Here is a 23435-nt window from a genome sequence, read left to right as displayed (position 1 = left end):
ACAATGGCAAACACAAAAAGCACTTTTGGAATCTGATTTTAGTAAACACATAAGGAAAGGGTGCACCGGTCCTGGAAATACTGCAATACCAGGTCAATGCGTGGAGTGGACAGAGCAAGCTCTATTTCCATCTTCCTGTTCTAAAAATCCATTTAATATATGGTCCCCAGATAGGGGACGTATCAGATATTAAACTGATAAGAACAGATACTACACTTGATCTTAGCCAAAAGGCCGAGAAGCGATAACCCGAACGTGCCACGCGTTTTGCTTCTTTTGCTTGCACCACAATGCAGTGCTGAAAGAGGAGGAATCGACATAAAAACGCCTTCCTGGCAACGCCCAAATGCCCTCCTGCCGTGCAAACACTGGCAGCAGCAGTAGCAGCAGCAGTAAGTGCATGCCCACTGCCACCCCTTCTCCTTTCACACCTTGTATCAGCTTTAATCCAGTCCAGTGCTGCCTGCTGAGCAGCACTGACCAACACTGCCTGGGCCCAGGCTTTTATCTCTGAGGCCCCATTATGATGTCAGAAAGCTGGCTCTGGTTCCTGAGGTCTCCACTATGACACGTGCAATGTTCCGTCTGAACTTTATATAAGACGGTGCGGCTCAGTCAGTCACTCAGTGTTGCCTGAGAGGGCAACACTGCAACAGCCGGCCCCCAGGCTGTCTTTTTTTTGCACAGCTAGTTGCCTCCAGGAGGCCACAAGAGGGAGACAAGGGACTGCAAAATGGAAAATAGGCATCCACCAACTTTACAGACAACTTGTTCTCCTTGCTCCTACAACCTCCATCCTTGCACAGTTTGTTATTCTTCCAGGTAACATAGTAACAAATCCAAATTGCTGCTCTCTTTGTAGGCAAGCAAGGGTTTGTTGCAACTGCAATTCTTACTTCTTCTTGAAATGTAGGGACCACAGTACATTCCATCACATCCATCTAGTGTACACAGGTAGGTCCATTGTGACGGGCGGGCGGGCGGGCGGGCTGGCTGCTTTAATGGCTGTTTGCTGTTCCCCTACTCCACTCCACTATTTGACTATGGTGCTGCATCAATCAGTGGCTGGCTCAGGTGCAGCTCTTTAACCTACCTAGGAGGGAGGGCGGAGAGAAGACAAGGAAGGTGAATGAGCTGTTCCAATGTGAAATGCCGGAAACACAGAAACACAGATGACACAAAACAAGAGGTGGCAATGTATTAATTAATTGCATTTAATAAATTAGCTCATTATCACACATGACTGTACAAATGCATTGTCCAACAGGTGTTGAAATAATGGGATTAAAAGGGGAGATCCCATCCGAAAGACAAAAACAATGGCAAACACAAAAAGCACTTTTGGAATCTGATTTTAGTAAACACATAAGGAAAGGGTGCACCGGTCCTGGAAATACTGCAATACCAGGTCAATGCGTGGAGTGGACAGAGCAAGCTCTATTTCCATCTCCCTGTTCTAAAAATCCATTTAATATATGGTCCCCAGATAGGGGACGTATCAGATATTAAACTGATAAGAACAGATACTACACTTGATCTTAGCCAAAAGGCCGAGAAGCGATAACCCGAACGTGCCGCACGTTTTGCTTCTTTTGCTTGCACCACAATGCAGTGCTGAAAGAGGAGGAATCGACATAAAAACGCCTTCCTGGCAACGCCCAAATGCCCTCCTGCCGTGCAAACACTGGCAGCACCAGCAGCAGCAGCAGTAAGTGCATGCCCACTGCCACCCCTTCTCCTTTCACACCTTGTATCAGCTTTAATCCAGTCCAGTGCTGCCTGCTGAGCAGCACTGACCAACACTGCCTGGGCCCAGGCTTTTATCTCTGAGGCCCCATTATGATGTCAGAAAGCTGGCTCTGGCTCCTGAGGTCTCCACTATGACACGTGCAAAGTTCCGTCTGAACTTTATATAAGACGGTGCGGCTCAGTCAGTCACTCAGTGTTGCCTGAGAGGGCAACACTGCAACAGCCGGCCCCCAGGCTGTCTTTTTTTTGCACAGCTAGTTGCCTCCAGGAGGCCACAAGAGGGAGACAAGGGACTGCAAAATGGAAAATAGGCATCCACCAACTTTACAGACAACTTGTTCTCCTTGCTCCTACAACCTCCATCCTTGCACAGTTTGTTATTCTTCCAGGTAACATAGTAACAAATCCAAATTGCTGCTCTCTTTGTAGGCAAGCAAGGGTTTGTTGCAACTGCAATTCTTACTTCTTCTTGAAATGTAGGGACCACAGTACATTCCATCACATCCATCTAGTGTACACAGGTAGGTCCATTGTGACGGGCGGGCGGGCGGGCGGGCTGGCTGCTTTAATGGCTGTTTGCTGTTCCCCTACTCCACTCCACTATTTGACTATGGTGCTGCATCAATCAGTGGCTGGCTCAGGTGCAGCTCTTTAACCTACCTAGGAGGGAGGGCGGAGAGAAGACAAGGAAGGTGAATGAGCTGTTCCAATGTGAAATGCCGGAAACACAGAAACACAGACGACACAAAACAAGAGGTGGCAATGTATTAATTAATTGCATTTAATAAATTAGCTCATTATCACACATGACTGTACAAATGCATTGTCCAACAGGTGTTGAAATAATGGGATTAAAAGGGGAGATCCCATCCGAAAGACAAAAACAATGGCAAACACAAAAAGCACTTTTGGAATCTGATTTTAGTAAACACATAAGGAAAGGGTGCACCGGTCCTGGAAATACTGCAATACCAGGTCAATGCGTGGAGTGGACAGAGCAAGCTCTATTTCCATCTTCCTGTTCTAAAAATCCATTTAATATATGGTCCCCAGATAGGGGACGTATCAGATATTAAACTGATAAGAACAGATACTACACTTGATCTTAGCCAAAAGGCCGAGAAGCGATAACCCGAACGGGCCGCGCGTTGACCGAGCCTGCCCAAAACTGCTGTTCACCCCTTGCAGCGATTCAGCCTACTCCTAGGCAATTCCATGGGGCCCTGCAGGCTCACACACACTCACAGCTACTAAGCGGGAGGTGAATAAAGGCCGGAGAGGAAGCAAGACAGGATTTGCTTCTTTTGCTTGCACCACAATGCAGTGCTGAAAGAGGAGGAATCGACATAAAAACGCCTTCCTGGCAACGCCCAAATGCCCTCCTGCCATGCAAACACTGGCAGCAGCAGCAGCAGCAGCAGTAAGTGCATGCCCACTGCCACCCCTTCTCCTTTCACACCTTGTATCAGCTTTAATCCAGTCCAGTGCTGCCTGCTGAGCAGCACTGACCAACACTGCCTGGGCCCAGGCTTTTATCTCTGAGGCCCCATTATGATGTCAGAAAGCTGGCTCTGGCTCCTGAGGTCTCCACTATGACACGTGCAAAGTTCCGTCTGAACTTTATATAAGACGGTGCGGCTCAGTCAGTCACTCAGTGTTGCCTGAGAGGGCAACACTGCAACAGCCGGCCCCCAGGCTGTCTTTTTTTTGCACAGCTAGTTGCCTCCAGGAGGCCACAAGAGGGAGACAAGGGACTGCAAAATGGATAATAGGCATCCACCAACTTTACAGACAACTTGTTCTCCTTGCTCCTACAACCTCCATCCTTGCACAGTTTGTTATTCTTCCAGGTAACATAGTAACAAATCCAAATTGCTGCTCTCTTTGTAGGCAAGCAAGGGTTTGTTGCAACTGCAATTCTTACTTCTTCTTGAAATGTAGGGACCACAGTACATTCCATCACATCCATCTAGTGTACACAGGTAGGTCCATTGTGACGGGCGGGCGGGCGGGCTGGCTGCTTTAATGGCTGTTTGCTGTTCCCCTACTCCACTCCACTATTTGACTATGGTGCTGCATCAATCAGTGGCTGGCTCAGGTGCAGCTCTTTAACCTACCTAGGAGGGAGGGCGGAGAGAAGACAAGGAAGGTGAATGAGCTGTTCCAATGTGAAATGCCGGAAACACAGAAACACAGATGACACAAAACAAGAGGTGGCAATGTATTAATTAATTGCATTTAATAAATTAGCTCATTATCACACATGACTGTACAAATGCATTGTCCAACAGGTGTTGAAATAATGGGATTAAAAGGGGAGATCCCATCCGAAAGACAAAAACAATGGCAAACACAAAAAGCACTTTTGGAATCTGATTTTAGTAAACACATAAGGAAAGGGTGCACCGGTCCTGGAAATACTGCAATACCAGGTCAATGCGTGGAGTGGACAGAGCAAGCTCTATTTCCATCTCCCTGTTCTAAAAATCCATTTAATATATGGTCCCCAGATAGGGGACGTATCAGATATTAAACTGATAAGAACAGATACTACACTTGATCTTAGCCAAAAGGCCGAGAAGCGATAACCCGAACGGGCCGCACGTTGACCGAGCCTGCCCAATACTGCTGTTCACCCCTTGCAGCGATTCAGCCTACTCCTAGGCAATTCCATGGGGCTCTGCAGGCTCACACACACTCACAGCTACTAAGCGGGAGGTGAATAAAGGCCGGAGAGGAAGCAAGACAGGATTTGCTTCTTTTGCTTGCACCACAATGCAGTGCTGAAAGAGGAGGAATCGACATAAAAACGCCTTCCTGGCAACGCCCAAATGCCCTCCTGCCGTACAAACACTGGCAGCAGCAGCAGCAGCAGCAGTAAGTGCATGCCCACTGCCACCCCTTCTCCTTTCACACCTTGTATCAGCTTTAATCCAGTCCAGTGCTGCCTGCTGAGCAGCACTGACCAACACTGCCTGGGCCCAGGCTTTTATCTCTGAGGCCCCATTATGATGTCAGAAAGCTGGCTCTGGCTCCTGAGGTCTCCACTATGACACGTGCAAAGTTCCGTCTGAACTTTATATAAGACGGTGCGGCTCAGTCAGTCACTCAGTGTTGCCTGAGAGGGCAACACTGCAACAGCCGGCCCCCAGGCTGTCTTTTTTTTGCACAGCTAGTTGCCTCCAGGAGGCCACAAGAGGGAGACAAGGGACTGCAAAATGGAAAATAGGCATCCACCAACTTTACAGACAACTTGTTCTCCTTGCTCCTACAACCTCCATCCTTGCACAGTTTGTTATTCTTCCAGGTAACATAGTAACAAATCCAAATTGCTGCTCTCTTTGTAGGCAAGCAAGGGTTTGTTGCAACTGCAATTCTTACTTCTTCTTGAAATGTAGGGACCACAGTACATTCCATCACATCCATCTAGTGTACACAGGTAGGTCCATTGTGACGGGCGGGCGGGCGGGCTGGCTGCTTTAATGGCTGTTTGCTGTTCCCCTACTTCACTCCACTATTTGACTATGGTGCTGCATCAATCAGTGGCTGGCTCAGGTGCAGCTCTTTAACCTACCTAGGAGGGAGGGCGGAGAGAAGACAAGGAAGGTGAATGAGCTGTTCCAATGTGAAATGCCGGAAACACAGAAACACAGACGACACAAAACAAGAGGTGGCAATGTATTAATTAATTGCATTTAATAAATTAGCTCATTATCACACATGACTGTACAAATGCATTGTCCAACAGGTGTTGAAATAATGGGATTAAAAGGGGAGATCCCATCCGAAAGACAAAAACAATGGCAAACACAAATAGCACTTTTGGAATCTGATTTTAGTAAACACATAAGGAAAGGGTGCACCGGTCCTGGAAATACTGCAATACCAGGTCAATGCGTGGAGTGGACAGAGCAAGCTCTATTTCCATCTCCCTGTTCTAAAAATCCATTTAATATATGGTCCCCAGATAGGGGACGTATCAGATATTAAACTGATAAGAACAGATTTTTTTTTTTTTTTTTTTTTTTTTTTTTTATTAAACCATTCAGGTTTTTTTGAATAAAACCGAGAACTGTAGTTGTTCAAACCACCTCTCTATTTTTCAAAAAATCTCATCACTCTGGTTCATTATTTTATTTTTCCATCAAATACAAGATAAATCAAACAAAATTCCTCAAACTAAATACCTCCATTTTAACATTCGCCATATCCCTTCCGCATCCATACCTCTTTCTAGATCCCATTTATAATAAAAATACAATTTAGCCAATACCATACTAACCACATCCTCCATCTCAAATACTTCTCTTTTATACACATTCAAATTCCTCGTATTCCACAATACTTCTTTCACACAAGTCAGAAAAATCCACAACACTCTATCCTTTTCACTACCCAAACTACACAAACCAAACAAGACAATTTCATACGTCAAAACCTTCAAACCAGTCAATTCTTCACACAACCCACTCAACTTTTTCCAAACATCCTTTGCATGCTTACACGACCAAAACACATGACTCACATCCTCATCATCCCCACAACCTTCTCTCGGACACCTTTCAGACGCAACCAAACCTCTTCTTTTCTGAACACTCCTTACAGGCAACACTCCATGTACCGACATCCATAACAAATCTTTCTGCTTATTTGACACATCAAACGTAACAATCTTCTTCCACACAGACTTAGACTCCATCGAATTCAAACCATTTACAGAACACATCACATTATTCATACACATACTTCTCACAACATTCTTTTCTCTCAAAAATCTCTCCATTCTTACATCCTCTAGCTGGAACTTTTTGATAAATTTTTCTACATACAAATACCACCCCGTGCACTGGAAAGCAATTGGTTTACATAAATTTCTTTTTTCCCAACTTAGACGCTGAATCACCGTTCCAGCTAGATACTTAGACATTCTGGAAGCCTTGGATTCCTTAAATAAAAGCTCTACAAAAAAACGTACACAATTAATTCCAATGAAAATCTCCAAATTTGGGAAATCAAGGCCTCCATTACGTCTGCTTTTCATTAGAATTTCTCTCCTTGCCTTCTCAATCCCGCTCCCCCATAGAAAAAGGAACAAAACTCTATTCACTTTTTTTAACATAGCAACAGCAGGAGGAAAAACCAGAGCAACATATAAAATCATAGGTAGAATAATACTTTTGACAATTAAAACCTTCCCCGAAAAAGAAAGATCCCTCATTCTCCACATTTCCAACTTTCTCACAATCCTACCACCTAACTCATCCCAACTTTCTTTCCCTTTCAGCTCATCATCAAACACAATACCCAAAATTTTCACACCATTCACCTGTTCCATATCAGAATCACACACTCGCTCATTACTGAAAAAAATTTTAAATTTGCTCTTACCCCAATTTATTTTAAAAGCAGACGCAATACAAAACATATTTACAATCAACTTCACTCTGGACATATCATACACTGAATCACACAATACACAAATATCATCCATATATCCCAAAGCTTTCACACGCTTTCCATCACACCCGGGCACCACCAAACCTTTCACAACCTTATCATTTCTAATCATTTGCAACAATGGTTCAATCGCACAAATAAAAAGGATGGGAGACAACGGACAACCCTGTCGCACACCAGACATAATACTAAATGATTCTGAAAAAAACCCATTCACCTGCACACAACTCTTTGCATTCGCGTATAATTTCTTCAACAAACTCACAAACTGAACCGGAAAACCCATTCTCTCTAACACTTTGAACAAAAACACATGCGCCACACGATCAAACGCTTTCTCAAAATCTAACGCACACACAATCACCTTCTTATTCCGACCCTTACAATCCTCAAGCATGTCCCGCACCAACGCCACGTTCTCATGCAATTTCCTTTTCGGTACCGCACATACCTGATCCTCATCAATTACACACCCAATCACATCTCTCATACGATTCGCAATCAGCTTGGCAAAAATTTTATAATCCGTATTCAGCAAAGTAATTGGTCGCCAGTTTTCTAACCGTCTCTTATCTCCTTTTTTATGCAACAGAACTACCATACCCTTCTTCATCACATCACACATATTCGTCCCAGAAAACAACACTCTCATAACATCAATAACATCCTTCCCAATTATATCCCAATATTTCCCATAGAAATCAGCTGGTATTCCATCGATCCCTGGAGACTTATTTTTGGCCATACTTCCCACCACATCCTTTACTTCACCATCCATAATCTCACCAAGCAAAAGCTCACATTCACTTTCAGGAACAAAATTACACACAATATCCAAAAACTCCTCATCATCACCCAGATCACACTTCTTCACATCATACAGTTGTTTATAAAAATCAGACACCACATCAATCACATCCTTACCAAACACCTCTTTATCATCCTTATCCAATAACACATTCATACCACTTTTCCCACCACACATTTTTTTAAAGAAAAATCTAGTGCACTTCTCATGATTATCTCTAACCTCCACCTTAGACCTAAATATTATTTCTTTCCCTTTCTCTCGGAACCACTCCTTAATATCTTTTTTTGTTTTTTCTAAATCGTGTCTTACATCCATACCCAAATTTTTACATTGATGAAGGAACGTCATCCGCATATTAAAGCGTGAATATTGCAATCTTTTCCTTCTCGCTCTTCTATATCCTATCTGTCTAAAAAACCCACCAATCTTTTTTTTCACCCATACCCACCATTCACACACATTAGAGAAAGAACTTTTCTTCCTAACCCAAAACCCATATTTTTTCCCAAACCTAGTTTTTACCCTTTCATCACTCAGAAAACTGACATTCATCTTCCATACCCCTCTACCATAAAAGAAATTATTTATAACAAAAACCCCCAACAAACACTCGTGATCTGAAAACCACACTCTCTCCTGCGCATAATCGACACATTTCATTGCTGAAGTAGAAAAAAAGAAAAAGTCCAGACGAGAATCCGTTCTTCCGTCATCGGCATGGTAAGTAAATGGACCTGGTTTCCTGGTGACAGCGTCCTGCAAAGCAAAGTCCTGCAAAATTTTATTCCACAAACTTCCGGTAGCGTCCACATTAGACTCTGTGGATCCAGCTCGGGCCTGCTTCTCCAGGATACAGTTAATATCACCGACAATAATAACAGGAACTTTACCATGTAGAAAAAATTTTAAACTATCAAAAAGTGCCAACCTATCAGTTTTCACAGCATGGCCATAGATATTGATAAGCCTAAACTGCCATCCCTTATAGGATAGTAACACACAGACACATCTTCCTTCCTGAATGATTTGAGTCTGTTTGATGACAAACTCATTATTTTTGAAGAGAATACCAATTCCATCATTCCTATTTGTGGAAGAAAAGGACCAAATTGCTTCCCCAAACTTCCATTCTTCTTTCCTAGGCATTTTTGATAAACCACATTCTTGTACGCAAACAATGTCACTGCCCTTAGAGGCCAAAAAGTCCAGGACTGCAGCACGCTTGTGAGCAGAGGAGAACACCCGTACATTTTGAGAGACAATCTTTAATCTCAAAGACATGCGGGCATAGTATGGTTAGTGGAAAAGAAAGCCATGAGAAAACCAGAACATATCACGTCCCAGGGAAATACATAGCTCTTTCCAGATTCGCCACATTGGCTTCACTGAGGAAACCTTCCCCAGGAGAGCTGGGTACTTCTGAGGCCACCTCAGATGACTTAGGGCTACAACTAGAGTCACTGTCCAGCAATGAGAAAGGATTTGCATGAGCAGAATCTTCCAACAAACCTATCTTCAGTCTCTTCACCGCCTTTCCAGACTTCCCCCTTTTTGAGACAACTTTGTGGAAAATTTCCGCACTAGTGGCACTAGGCATCCTGGCCTCCTTCTCGTCCTCCTCCGATATTGACCACTCCACTTTAGCTGAGTCTTCCGTTTTTGACTCTGGGCTAGAGAAAGACAAAATTTGCATACTTGCACCATTATCAGGGTATGCACACCCACTAGGTGGCGCTGTGTCTTCACCTTCCATAGGTATAACCACAGGTGTCTCATCAACAGTTGGCTCTGCAGGAGGGACCACACCCAACTCCATGCTATCAGTATGTGAGGTTAGAACCTCTCCAAATCCAGCTTTCCCAGGGTCCTGAGAAGCAGCCACAGAAACACTGCCAGCAGGCTCTGAAATTACATCAGAAGAGGCAGCAAGGGAACCTGTTGTTCTCACCTGTCTGCCCCATGTCCTTCTCTCTTGCCCTAAGAAGGGAAACACCTTTGGGCATTTTCTACAGGTATGACCAGGCAAACCACAAATGTCACACCTGGATGGGGAAATACATGCACTAGCCTCATGTCCTGTTTCTTTACAATTCCTGCATACCTTGCCTTTGCATGCATCTTTGGTATGCCCGTAGGAAAAACATGATCTACAAAAGCATGGCATATCTTGGTAGTAAAGATATCCCTTATTACCACCAATTGAAAAATTAGCAGGAGGATTCATCACTCCTCCAATACAGCTGGAGTCAGGTTTCAGCCTGACCCAGTACTTGATATCACCATTGAAAACTCCCCATAGATTCTTCTGCTCCACACCACCTCTAACATGGGTACAGTAGTGAGCTAAAAAGGCCCTAACCAGCCTTCTATCCAGAAATGGGTTATACATGTGGATTGTGATACATTTCTCCACTGCTGAAAAAAGAGGTTGCACTTCAATAGATGTTAAAGCCTCATGCATGTGTTTCTCCTTGAGCAACTGAAAAACATTTAGACAGTAGGCGGCCTCAAAAAAGGATACGTCATACGTAGCAATATTACTGAAAGCTTGGATACAGAATACCTCTACCAACTTAACTCCAGCCAGGTCCAGAAGGATGTTCTCAATGATGTGCCCAGTATCCACTTCGTCTCTCCTCTGCTCATTTACCACAAAACGAATAGTATTCCGCACAGCTGCCATCTTGATATGGAATGCCCAACGGCACGGTGATCGCTCCCAAAAACGTCGGAGAGGACTCCACGAAAGACCGAACCCCCGGCCCAGACCAGGCAATAAACCTGATCTGAGCCAAAAGGCCGAGAAGCGATAACCCGAACGGGCCGCGCGTTGACCGAGCCTGCCCAATACTGCTGTTCACCCCTTGCAGCGATTCAGCCTACTCCTAGGCAATTCCATGGGGCCCTGCAGGCTCACACACACTCACAGCTACGCGAGAGGTGAATAAAGGCCGGAGAGGAAGCAAGACAGGATTTGCTTCTTTTGCTTGCACCACAATGCAGTGCTGAAAGAGGAGGAATCGACATAAAAACGCCTTCCTGGCAACGCCCAAATGCCCTCCTGCCGTGCAAACACTGGCAGCAGCAGCAGCAGCAGCAGCAGCAGTAAGTGCATGCCCACTGCCACCCCTTCTCCTTTCACACCTTGTATCAGCTTTAATCCAGTCCAGTGCTGCCTGCTGAGCAGCACTGACCAACACTGCCTGGGCCCAGGCTTTTATCTCTGAGGCCCCATTATGATGTCAGAAAGCTGGCTCTGGCTCCTGAGGTCTCCACTATGACACGTGCAAAGTTCCGTCTGAACTTTATATAAGACGGTGCGGCTCAGTCAGTCACTCAGTGTTGCCTGAGAGGGCAACACTGCAACAGCCGGCCCCCAGGCTGTCTTTTTTTTGCACAGCTAGTTGCCTCCAGGAGGCCACAAGAGGGAGACAAGGGACTGCAAAATGGAAAATAGGCATCCACCAACTTTACAGACAACTTGTTCTCCTTGCTCCTACAACCTCCATCCTTGCACAGTTTGTTATTCTTCCAGGTAACATAGTAACAAATCCAAATTGCTGCTCTCTTTGTAGGCAAGCAAGGGTTTGTTGCAACTGCAATTCTTACTTCTTCTTGAAATGTAGGGACCACAGTACATTCCATCACATCCATCTAGTGTACACAGGTAGGTCCATTGTGACGGGCGGGCGGGCGGGCTGGCTGCTTTAATGGCTGTTTGCTGTTCCCCTACTTCACTCCACTATTTGACTATGGTGCTGCATCAATCAGTGGCTGGCTCAGGTGCAGCTCTTTAACCTACCTAGGAGGGAGGGCGGAGAGAAGACAAGGAAGGTGAATGAGCTGTTCCAATGTGAAATGCCGGAAACACAGAAACACAGACGACACAAAACAAGAGGTGGCAATGTATTAATTAATTGCATTTAATAAATTAGCTCATTATCACACATGACTGTACAAATGCATTGTCCAACAGGTGTTGAAATAATGGGATTAAAAGGGGAGATCCCATCCGAAAGACAAAAACAATGGCAAACACAAAAAGCACTTTTGGAATCTGATTTTAGTAAACACATAAGGAAAGGGTGCACCGGTCCTGGAAATACTGCAATACCAGGTCAATGCGTGGAGTGGACAGAGCAAGCTCTATTTCCATCTCCCTGTTCTAAAAATCCATTTAATATATGGTCCCCAGATAGGGGACGTATCAGATATTAAACTGATAAGAACAGATACTACACTTGATCTTAGACAAAAGGCCGAGAAGCGATAACCCGAACGTGCCGCGCGTTTTGCTTCTTTTGCTTGCACCACAGTGCAGTGCTGAAAGAGGAGGAATCGACATAAAAACGCCTTCCTGGCAACGCCCAAATGCCCTCCTGCCGTGCAAACACTGGCAGCAGCAGCAGCAGCAGCAGCAGCAGTAGGTGCATGCCCACTGCCACCCCTTCTTCTTTCACACCTTGTATCAGCTTTAATCCAGTCCAGTGCTGCCTGCTGAGCAGCACTGACCAACACTGCCTGGGCCCAGGCTTTTATCTCTGAGGCCCCATTATGATGTCAGAAAGCTGGCTCTGGCTCCTGAGGTCTCCACTATGACACGTGCAAAGTTCCGTCTGAACTTTATATAAGACGGTGCGGCTCAGTCAGTCACTCAGTGTTGCCTGAGAGGGCAACACTGCAACAGCCGGCCCCCAGGCTGTCTTTTTTTTGCACAGCTAGTTGCCTCCAGGAGGCCACAAGAGGGAGACAAGGGACTGCAAAATGGAAAATAGGCATCCACCAACTTTACAGACAACTTGTTCTCCTTGCTCCTACAACCTCCATCCTTGCACAGTTTGTTATTCTTCCAGGTAACATAGTAACAAATCCAAATTGCTGCTCTCTTTGTAGGCAAGCAAGGGTTTGTTGCAACTGCAATTCTTACTTCTTCTTGAAATGTAGGGACCTCAGTACATTCCATCACATCCATCTAGTGTACACAGGTAGGTCCATTGTGACGGGCGGGCGGGCGGGCTGGCTGCTTTAATGGCTGTTTGCTGTTCCCCTACTCCACTCCACTATTTGACTATGGTGCTGCATCAATCAGTGGCTGGCTCAGGTGCAGCTCTTTAACCTACCTAGGAGGGAGGGCGGAGAGAAGACAAGGAAGGTGAATGAGCTGTTCCAATGTGAAATGCCGGAAACACAGAACCACAGACGACACAAAACAAGAGGTGGCAATGTATTAATTAATTGCATTTAATAAATTAGCTCATTATCACACATGACTGTACAAATGCATTGTCCAACAGGTGTTGAAATAATGGGATTAAAAGGGGAGATCCCATCCGAAAGACAAAAACAATGGCAAACACAAAAAGCACTTTTGGAATCTGATTTTAGTAAACACATAAGGAAAGGGTGCACCGGTCCTGGAAATACTGCAATACCAGGTCAATGCGTGGAGAGGACAGAGCAAGCTCTATTTCCATCTCCCTGTTCTAAAAATCCATTTAATATATGGTCCCCAGATAGGGGACGTATCAGATATTAAACTGATAAGAACAGATACTACACTTGATCTTAGCCAAAAGGCCGAGAAGCGATAACCCGAACGTGCCGCGCGTTTTGCTTCTTTTGCTTGCACCACAATGCAGTGCTGAAAGAGGAGGAATCGACATAAAAACGCCTTCCTGGCAACGCCCAAATGCCCTCCTGCCGTGCAAACACTGGCAGCAGCAGCAGCAGCAGCAGTAAGTGCATGCCCACTGCCACCCCTTCTCCTTTCACACCTTGTATCAGCTTTAATCCAGTCCAGTGCTGCCTGCTGAGCAGCACTGACCAACACTGCCTGGGCCCAGGCTTTTATCTCTGAGGCCCCATTATGATGTCAGAAAGCTGGCTCTGGCTCCTGAGGTCTCCACTATGACACGTGCAAAGTTCCGTCTGAACTTTATATAAGACGGTGCGGCTCAGTCAGTCACTCAGTGTTGCCTGAGAGGGCAACACTGCAACAGCCGGCCCCCAGGATGTCTTTTTTTTGCACAGCTAGTTGCCTCCAGGAGGCCACAAGAGGGAGACAAGGGACTGCAAAATGGAAAATAGGCATCCACCAACTTTACAGACAACTTGTTCTCCTTGCTCCTACAACCTCCATCCTTGCACAGTTTGTTATTCTTCCAGGTAACATAGTAACAAATCCAAATTGCTGCTCTCTTTGTAGGCAAGCAAGGGTTTGTTGCAACTGCAATTCTTACTTCTTCTTGAAATGTAGGGACCACAGTACATTCCATCACATCCATCTAGTGTACACAGGTAGGTCCATTGTGACGGGCGGGCGGGCGGGCGGTCGGGCTGGCTGCTTTAATGGCTGTTTGCTGTTCCCCTACTCCACTCCACTATTTGACTATGGTGCTGCATCAATCAGTGGCTGGCTCAGGTGCAGCTCTTTAACCTACCTAGGAGGGAGGGCGGAGAGAAGACAAGGAAGGTGAATGAGCTGTTCCAATGTGAAATGCCGGAAACACAGAAACACAGACGACACAAAACAAGAGGTGGCAATGTATTAATTAATTGCATTTAATAAATTAGCTCATTATCACACATGACTGTACAAATGCATTGTCCAACAGGTGTTGAAATAATGGGATTAAAAGGGGAGATCCCATCCGAAAGACAAAAACAATGGCAAACACAAAAAGCACTTTTGGAATCTGATTTTAGTAAACACATAAGGAAAGGGTGCACCGGTCCTGGAAATACTGCAATACCAGGTCAATGCGTGGAGTGGAAAGAGCAAGCTCTATTTCCATCTCCCTGTTCTAAAAATCCATTTAATATATGGTCCCCAGATAGGGGACGTATCAGATATTAAACTGATAAGAGCAGATACTACACTTGATCTTAGCCAAAAGGCCGAGAAGCGATAACCCGAACGTGCCGCGCGTTTTGCTTCTTTTGCTTGCACCACAATGCAGTGCTGAAAGAGGAGGAATCGACATAAAAACGCCTTCCTGGCAACGCCCAAATGCCCTCCTGCCGTGCAAACACTGGCAGCAGCAGCAGCAGCAGCAGCAGCAGCAGTAAGTGCATGCCCACTGCCACCCCTTCTCCTTTCACACCTTGTATCAGCTTTAATCCAGTCCAGTGCTGCCTGCTGAGCAGCACTGACCAACACTGCCTGGGCCCAGGCTTTTATCTCTGAGGCCCCATTATGATGTCAGAAAGCTGGCTCTGGCTCCTGAGGTCTCCACTATGACACGTGCAAAGTTCCGTCTGAACTTTATATAAGACGGTGCGGCTCAGTCAGTCACTCAGTGTTGCCTGAGAGGGCAACACTGCAACAGCCGGCCCCCAGGCTGTCTTTTTTTTGCACAGCTAGTTGCCTCCAGGAGGCCACAAGAGGGAGACGAGGGACTGCAAAATGGAAAATAGGCATCCACCAACTTTACAGACAACTTGTTCTCCTTGCTCCTACAACCTCCATCCTTGCACAGTTTGTTATTCTTCCAGGTAACATAGTAACAAATCCAAATTGCTGCTCTCTTTGTAGGCAAGCAAGGGTTTGTTGCAACTGCAATTCTTACTTCTTCTTGAAATGTAGGGACCACAGTACATTCCATCACATCCATCTAGTGTACACAGGTAGGTCCATTGTGACGGGCGGGCGGGCGGGCGGGCGGGCTGGCTGCTCTAATGGCTGTTTGCTGTTCCCCTACTCCACTCCACTATTTGACTATGGTGCTGCATCAATCAGTGGCTGGCTCAGGTGCAGCTCTTTAACCTACCTAGGAGGGAGGGCGGAGAGAAGACAAGGAAGGTGAATGAGCTGTTCCAATGTGAAATGCCGGAAACACAGAAACACAGACGACACAAAACAAGAGGTGGCAATGTATTAATTAATTGCATTTAATAAATTAGCTCATTATCACACATGACTGTACAAATGCATTGTCCAACAGGTGTTGAAATAATGGGATTAAAACGGGAGATCCCATCCGAAAGACAAAAACAATGGCAAACACAAAAAGCACTTTTGGAATCTGATTTTAGTAAACACATAAGGAAAGGGTGCACCGGTCCTGGAAATACTGCAATACCAGGTCAATGCGTGGAGTGGACAGAGCAAGCTCTATTTCCATCTCCCTGTTCTAAAAATCCATTTAATATATGGTCCCCAGATAGGGGACGTATCAGATATTAAACTGATAAGAACAGATACTACACTTGATCTTAGCCAAAAGGCCGAGAAGCGATAACCCGAACGTGCCGCGCGTTTTGCTTCTTTTGCTTGCACCACAATGCAGTGCTGAAAGAGGAGGAATCGACATAAAAACGCCTTCCTGGCAACGCCCAAATGCCCTCCTGCCGTGCAAACACTGGCAGCAGCAGCAGCAGCAGCAGTAAGTGCATGCCCACTGCCACCCCTTCTCCTTTCACACCTTGTATCAGCTTTAATCCAGTCCAGTGCTGCCTGCTGAGCAGCACTGACCAACACTGCCTGGGCCCAGGCTTTTATCTCTGAGGCCCCATTATGATGTCAGAAAGCTGGCTCTGGCTCCTGAGGTCTCCACTATGACACGTGCAAAGTTCCGTCTGAACTTTATATAAGACGGTGCGGCTCAGTCAGTCACTCAGTGTTGCCTGAGAGGGCAACACTGCAACAGCCGGCCCCCAGGCTGTCTTTTTTTTGCACAGCTAGTTGCCTCCAGGAGGCCACAAGAGGGAGACAAGGGACTGCAAAATGGAAAATAGGCATCCACCAACTTTACAGACAACTTGTTCTCCTTGCTCCTACAACCTCCATCCTTGCACAGTTTGTTATTCTTCCAGGTAACATAGTAACAAATCCAAATTGCTGCTCTCTTTGTAGGCAAGCAAGGGTTTGTTGCAACTGCAGTTCTTACTTCTTCTTGAAATGTAGGGACCACAGTACATTCCATCACATCCATCTAGTGTACACAATTAGGTCCATTGTGACGGGCGGGCGGGCGGGCGGGCTGGCTGGCTGCTTTAATGGCTGTTTGCTGTTCCCCTACTCCACTCCACTATTTGACTATGGTGCTGCATCAATCAGTGGCTGGCTCAGGTGCAGCTCTTTAACCTACCTAGGAGGGAGGGCGGAGAGAAGACAAGGAAGGTGAATGAGCTGTTCCAATGTGAAATGCCGGAAACACAGAAACACAGACGACACAAAACAAGAGGTGGCAATGTATTAATTAATTGCATTTAATAAATTAGCTCATTATCACACATGACTGTACAAATGCATTGTCCAACAGGTGTTGAAATAATGGGATTAAAAGGGGAGATCCCATCCGAAAGACAAAAACAATGGCAAACACAAAAAGCACTTTTGGAATCTGATTTTAGTAAACACATAAGGAAAGGGTGCACCGGTCCTGGAAATACTGCAATACCAGGTTAATGCGTGGAGTGGACAGAGCAAGCTCTATTTCCATCTCCCTGTTCTAAAAATTCATTTAATATATGGTCCCCAGATAGGGGACGTATCAGATATTAAACTGATAAGAACAGATACTACACTTGATCTTAGCCAAAAGGCCGAGAAGCGATAACCCGAACGTGCCGCGCGTTTTGCTTCTTTTGCTTGCACCACAATGCAGTGCTGAAAGAGGAGGAATCGACATAAAAACGCCTTCCTGGGAACGCCCAAATGCCCTCCTGCCGTGCAAACCCTGGCAGCAGCAGCAGCAGCAGCAGCAGTAAGTGCATGCCCACTGCCACCCCTTCTCCTTTCACACCTTGTATCAGCTTTAATCCAGTCCAGTGCTGCCTGCTGAGCAGCACTGACCAACACTGCCTGGGCCCAGGCTTTTATCTCTGAGGCCCCATTATGATGTCAGAAAGCTGGCTCTGGCTCCTGAGGTCTCCACTATGACACGTGCAAAGTTCCGTCTGGACTTTATATAAGACGGTGCGGCTCAGTCAGTCACTCAGTGTTGCCTGAGAGGGCAACACTGCAACAGCCGGCCCCCAGGCTGTCTTTTTTTTGCACAGCTAGTTGCCTCCAGGAGGCCACAAGAGGGAGACAAGGGACTGCAAAATGGAAAATAGGCATCCACCAACTTTACAGACAACTTGTTCTCCTTGCTCCTACAACCTCCATCCTTGCACAGTTTGTTATTCTTCCAGGTAACATAGTAACAAATCCAAATTGCTGCTCTCTTTGTAGGCAAGCAAGGGTTTGTTGCAACTGCAATTCTTACTTCTTCTTGAAATGTAGGGACCACAGTACATTCCATCACATCCATCTAGTGTACACAGGTAGGTCCATTGTGACGGGCGGGCTGGCTGCTTTAATGGCTGTTTGCTGTTCCCCTACTCCACTCCACTATTTGACTATGGTGCTGCATCAATCAGTGGCTGGCTCAGGTGCAGCTCTTTAACCTACCTAGGAGGGAGGGCGGAGAGAAGACAAGGAAGGTGAATGAGCTGTTCCAATGTGAAATGCCGGAAACACAGAAACACAGACGACACAAAACAAGAGGTGGCAATGTATTAATTAATTGCATTTAATAAATTAGCTCATTATCACACATGACTGTACAAATGCATTGTCCAACAGGTGTTGAAATAATGGGATTAAAAGGGGAGATCCCATCCGAAAGACAAAAACAATGGCAAACACAAAAAGCACTTTTGGAATCTGATTTTAGTAAACACATAAGGAAAGGGTGCACCGGTCCTGGAAATACTGCAATACCAGGTCAATGCGTGGAGTGGACAGAGCAAGCTCTATTTCCATCTCCCTGTTCTAAAAATCCATTTAATATATGGTCCCCAGATAGGGGACGTATCAGATATTAAACTGATAAGAACAGATACTACACTTGATCTTAGCCAAAAGGCCGAGAAGCGATAACCCGAACGTGCCGCGCGTTTTGCTTCTTTTGCTTGCACCACAATGCAGTGCTGAAAGAGGAGGAATCGACATAAAAACGCCTTCCTGGCAACGCCCAAATGCCCTCCTGTCGTGCAAACACTGGCAGCAGCAGCAGCAGCAGCAGTAAGTGCATGCCCACTGCCACCCCTTCTCCTTTCACACCTTGTATCAGCTTTAATCCAGTCCAGTGCTGCCTGCTGAGCAGCACTGACCAACACTGCCTGGGCCCAGGCTTTTATCTCTGAGGCCCCATTATGATGTCAGAAAGCTGGCTCTGGCTCCTGAGGTCTCCACTATGACACGTGCAAAGTTCCGTCTGAACTTTATATAAGACGGTGCGGCTCAGTCAGTCACTCAGTGTTGCCTGAGAGGGCAACACTGCAACAGCCGGCCCCCAGGCTGTCTTTTTTTTGCACAGCTAGTTGCCTCCAGGAGGCCACAAGAGGGAGACAAGGGACTGCAAAATGGAAAATAGGCATCCACCAACTTTACAGACAACTTGTTCTCCTTGCTCCTACAACCTCCATCCTTGCACAGTTTGTTATTCTTCCAGGTAACATAGTAACAAATCCAAATTGCTGCTCTCTTTGTAGGCAAGCAAGGGTTTGTTGCAACTGCAATTCTTACTTCTTCTTGAAATGTAGGGACCACAGTACATTCCATCACATCCATCTAGTGTACACAGGTAGGTCCATTGTGACGGGCGGGCGGGCGGGCGGGCGGGCTGGCTGCTCTAATGGCTGTTTGCTGTTCCCCTAATCCACTCCACTATTTGACTATGGTGCTGCATCAATCAGTGGCTGGCTCAGGTGCAGCTCTTTAACCTACCTAGGAGGGAGGGCGGAGAGAAGACAAGGAAGGTGAATGAGCTGTTCCAATGTGAAATGCCGGAAACACAGAAACACAGACGACACAAAACAAGAGGTGGCAATGTATTAATTAATTGCATTTAATAAATTAGCTCATTATCACACATGACCGTACAAATGCATTGTCCAACAGGTGTTGAAATAATGGGATTAAAAGGGGAGATCCCATCCGAAAGACAAAAACAATGGCAAACACAAAAAGCACTTTTGGAATCTGATTTTAGTAAACACATAAGGAAAGGGTGCACCGGTCCTGGAAATACTGCAATACCAGGTCAATGCGTGGAGTGGACAGAGCAAGCTCTATTTCCATCTCCCTGTTCTAAAAATCCATTTAATATATGGTCCCCAGATAGGGGACGTATCAGATATTAAACTGATAAGAACAGATACTACACTTGATCGAAGCCAAAAGGCCGAGAAGCGATAACCCGAACGTGCCGCGCATTTTGCTTCTTTTGCTTGCACCACAATGCAGTGCTGAAAGAGGAGGAATCGACATAAAAACGCCTTCCTGGCAACGCCCAAATGCCCTCCTGCCGTGCAAACACTGGCAGCAGCAGCAGCAGCAGCAGTAAGTGCATGCCCACTGCCACCCCTTCTCCTTTCACACCTTGTATCAGCTTTAATCCAGTCCAGTGCTGCCTGCTGAGCAGCACTGACCAACACTGCCTGGGCCCAGGCTTTTATCTCTGAGGCCCCATTATGATGTCAGAAAGCTGGCTCTGGCTCCTGAGGTCTCCACTATGACACGTGCAAAGTTCCGTCTGAACTTTATATAAGACGGTGCGGCTCAGTCAGTCACTCAGTGTTGCCTGAGAGGGCAACACTGCAACAGCCGGCCCCCAGGCTGTCTTTTTTTTGCACAGCTAGTTGCCTCCAGGAGGCCACAAGAGGGAGACAAGGGACTGCAAAATGGAAAATAGGCATCCACCAACTTTACAGACAACTTGTTCTCCTTGCTCCTACAACCTCCATCCTTGCACAGTTTGTTATTCTTCCAGGTAACATAGTAACAAATCCAAATTGCTGCTCTCTTTGTAGGCAAGCAAGGGTTTGTTGCAACTGCAATTCTTACTTCTTCTTGAAATGTAGGGACCACAGTACATTCCATCACATCCATCTAGTGTACACAGGTAGGTCCATTGTGACGGGCGGGCGGGCGGGCTGGCTGCTTTAATGGCTGTTTGCTGTTCCCCTACTCCACTCCACTATTTGACTATGGTGCTGCATCAATCAGTGGCTGGCTCAGGTGCAGCTCTTTAACCTACCTAGGAGGGAGGGCGGAGAGAAGACAAGGAAGGTGAATGAGCTGTTCCAATGTGAAATGCCGGAAACACAGAAACACAGACGACACAAAACAAGAGGTGGCAATGTATTAATTAATTGCATTTAATAAATTAGCTCATTATCACACATGACTGTACAAATGCATTGTCCAACAGGTGTTGAAATAATGGGATTAAAAGGGGAGATCCCATCCGAAAGACAAAAACAATGGCAAACACAAAAAGCACTTTTGGAATCTGATTTTAGTAAACACATAAGGAAAGGGTGCACCGGTCCTGGAAATACTGCAATACCAGGTCAATGCGTGGAGTGGACAGAGCAAGCTCTATTTCCATCTCCCTGTTCTAAAAATCCATTTAATATATGGTCCCCAGATAGGGGACGTATCAGATATTAAACTGATAAGAACAGATACTACACTTGATCTTAGCCAAAAGGCCGAGAAGCGATAACCCGAACGTGCCGCGCGTTTTGCTTCTTTTGCTTGCACCACAATGCAGTGCTGAAAGAGGAGGAATCGACATAAAAACGCCTTCCTGGCAACGCCCAAATGCCCTCCTGCCGTGCAAACACTGGCAGCAGCAGCAGCAGCAGCAGTAAGTGCATGCCCACTGCCACCCCTTCTCCTTTCACACCTTGTATCAGCTTTAATCCAGTCCAGTGCTGCCTGCTGAGCAGCACTGACCAACACTGCCTGGGCCCAGGCTTTTATCTCTGAGGCCCCATTATGATGTCAGAAAGCTGGCTCTGGCTCCTGAGGTCTCCACTATGACACGTGCAAAGTTCCGTCTGAACTTTATATAAGACGGTGCGGCTCAGTCAGTCACTCAGTGTTGCCTGAGAGGGCAACACTGCAACAGCCGGCCCCCAGGCTGTCTTTTTTTTGCACAGCTAGTTGCCTCCAGGAGGCCACAAGAGGGAGACAAGGGACTGCAAAATGGAAAATAGGCATCCACCAACTTTACAGACAACTTGTTCTCCTTGCTCCTACAACCTCCATCCTTGCACAGTTTGTTATTCTTCCAGGTAACATAGTAACAAATCCAAATTGCTGCTCTCTTTGTAGGCAAGCAAGGGTTTGTTGCAACTGCAATTCTTACTTCTTCTTGAAATGTAGGGACCACAGTACATTCCATCACATCCATCTAGTGTACACAGGTAGGTCCATTGTGACGGGCGGGCGGGCTGGCTGCTTTAATGGCTGTTTGCTGTTCCCCTACTCCACTCCACTATTTGACTATGGTGCTGCATCAATCAGTGGCTGGCTCAGGTGCAGCTCTTTAACCTACCTAGGAGGGAGGGCGGAGAGAAGACAAGGAAGGTGAATGAGCTGTTCCAATGTGAAATGCCGGAAACACAGAAACACAGACGACACAAAACAAGAGGTGGCAATGTATTAATTAATTGCATTTAATAAATTAGCTCATTATCACACATGACTGTACAAATGCATTGTCCAACAGGTGTTGAAATAATGGGATTAAAAGGGGAGATCCCATCCGAAAGACAAAAACAATGGCAAACACAAAAAGCACTTTTGGAATCTGATTTTAGTAAACACATAAGGAAAGGGTGCACCGGTCCTGGAAATACTGCAATACCAGGTCAATGCGTGGAGTGGACAGAGCAAGCTCTATTTCCATCTCCCTGTTCTAAAAATCCATTTAATATATGGTCCCCAGATAGGGGACGTATCAGATATTAAACTGATAAGAGCAGATAAGGTTTCAACAAAGTTTTTTATTGGCAAAAATAATATATTTTACAGACTTTTTTTTTAAAAAATTGAAACCACAAGATAAAATCAACAGCATAATACATGAATATTCATACATTTAAATGAATACAAAAGTAATAATAATAAGACCAGTAATACAGATGTTATAATAAAAGTACAGAACAATAGCAGGATAAAATTTATACAGGGCATAAAAGACATAAAAGAATAAAACCATTTTTATTTACAATGTTATGGTATTCCACATTTGCAAACACCACATGGATGTTGCTTCTTTTACCCCTAGCTGCTTTTTGTCCCTAAGATAATAAATATACATTTCACTTAGGGCATATTTCACACAATTTTTAACGTCAATAAAATCATGTTTAAAAAGCAGAATGTTCCTAACCTTCCAGATGGCATTCTTAAAACAGTTTAAAATGATCCAACAGACCATTTGCTGTTTAAAACTTGGGCAGTTAAAAAGACCATAAAACACGTATTCAAATTTAAGATCTTTAAGACCGCAGGCCCATTTCAGCAATGGGCCTACCTTCCTCCAAACCTCCTGTGCATATGGGCAGTTCCAAAACAGGTGCATTACCGTCTCGTCGTCACCACACCTGTCTCTCGGGCACTTGGCTCTCGCCA

General features: G+C 45.6%; 14 non-coding genes across 14 annotated transcripts; all 14 read right to left on the bottom strand.

The window, feature by feature from the left end:
- Window positions 1–55: 55 nt before the first annotated feature.
- LOC142679554 (U2 spliceosomal RNA) lies at window positions 56–246 on the bottom strand. Its single transcript, XR_012852786.1, has one exon. It is a non-coding gene; the product is annotated as a U2 spliceosomal RNA (small nuclear RNA).
- A 1125-nt stretch (window positions 247–1371) lies between these two features.
- LOC142679391 (U2 spliceosomal RNA) lies at window positions 1372–1562 on the bottom strand. The gene has a single exon (XR_012852651.1). It is a non-coding gene; the product is annotated as a U2 spliceosomal RNA (small nuclear RNA).
- A 1125-nt stretch (window positions 1563–2687) lies between these two features.
- Window positions 2688–2878, bottom strand: LOC142679553 (U2 spliceosomal RNA). The gene has a single exon (XR_012852785.1). It is a non-coding gene; the product is annotated as a U2 spliceosomal RNA (small nuclear RNA).
- Window positions 2879–4144: 1266 nt separating this feature from the next.
- Window positions 4145–4335, bottom strand: LOC142679390 (U2 spliceosomal RNA). The gene has a single exon (XR_012852650.1). It is a non-coding gene; the product is annotated as a U2 spliceosomal RNA (small nuclear RNA).
- Window positions 4336–5601: 1266 nt separating this feature from the next.
- Window positions 5602–5794, bottom strand: LOC142679677 (U2 spliceosomal RNA). Its single transcript, XR_012852860.1, has one exon. It is a non-coding gene; the product is annotated as a U2 spliceosomal RNA (small nuclear RNA).
- A 6303-nt stretch (window positions 5795–12097) lies between these two features.
- On the bottom strand, window positions 12098–12288 carry LOC142679579 (U2 spliceosomal RNA). The gene has a single exon (XR_012852807.1). It is a non-coding gene; the product is annotated as a U2 spliceosomal RNA (small nuclear RNA).
- A 1127-nt stretch (window positions 12289–13415) lies between these two features.
- LOC142679381 (U2 spliceosomal RNA) lies at window positions 13416–13606 on the bottom strand. The gene has a single exon (XR_012852642.1). It is a non-coding gene; the product is annotated as a U2 spliceosomal RNA (small nuclear RNA).
- Window positions 13607–14735: 1129 nt separating this feature from the next.
- Window positions 14736–14926, bottom strand: LOC142679545 (U2 spliceosomal RNA). The gene has a single exon (XR_012852778.1). It is a non-coding gene; the product is annotated as a U2 spliceosomal RNA (small nuclear RNA).
- Window positions 14927–16064: 1138 nt separating this feature from the next.
- Window positions 16065–16255, bottom strand: LOC142679389 (U2 spliceosomal RNA). Its single transcript, XR_012852649.1, has one exon. It is a non-coding gene; the product is annotated as a U2 spliceosomal RNA (small nuclear RNA).
- Window positions 16256–17384: 1129 nt separating this feature from the next.
- On the bottom strand, window positions 17385–17575 carry LOC142679540 (U2 spliceosomal RNA). The gene has a single exon (XR_012852774.1). It is a non-coding gene; the product is annotated as a U2 spliceosomal RNA (small nuclear RNA).
- Window positions 17576–18691: 1116 nt separating this feature from the next.
- On the bottom strand, window positions 18692–18882 carry LOC142679387 (U2 spliceosomal RNA). The gene has a single exon (XR_012852648.1). It is a non-coding gene; the product is annotated as a U2 spliceosomal RNA (small nuclear RNA).
- A 1129-nt stretch (window positions 18883–20011) lies between these two features.
- LOC142679567 (U2 spliceosomal RNA) lies at window positions 20012–20202 on the bottom strand. Its single transcript, XR_012852797.1, has one exon. It is a non-coding gene; the product is annotated as a U2 spliceosomal RNA (small nuclear RNA).
- A 1121-nt stretch (window positions 20203–21323) lies between these two features.
- Window positions 21324–21514, bottom strand: LOC142679385 (U2 spliceosomal RNA). The gene has a single exon (XR_012852646.1). It is a non-coding gene; the product is annotated as a U2 spliceosomal RNA (small nuclear RNA).
- Window positions 21515–22631: 1117 nt separating this feature from the next.
- Window positions 22632–22823, bottom strand: LOC142679665 (U2 spliceosomal RNA). The gene has a single exon (XR_012852855.1). It is a non-coding gene; the product is annotated as a U2 spliceosomal RNA (small nuclear RNA).
- Window positions 22824–23435: the final 612 nt, after the last annotated feature.

The sequence above is a fragment of the Rhinoderma darwinii genome (genome assembly GCF_050947455.1).
Source record: "Rhinoderma darwinii isolate aRhiDar2 chromosome 2 unlocalized genomic scaffold, aRhiDar2.hap1 SUPER_2_unloc_55, whole genome shotgun sequence".
Taxonomy (NCBI): domain Eukaryota; kingdom Metazoa; phylum Chordata; class Amphibia; order Anura; family Rhinodermatidae; genus Rhinoderma; species Rhinoderma darwinii.
This window is presented reverse-complemented; position numbering and strand designations above follow the sequence as displayed.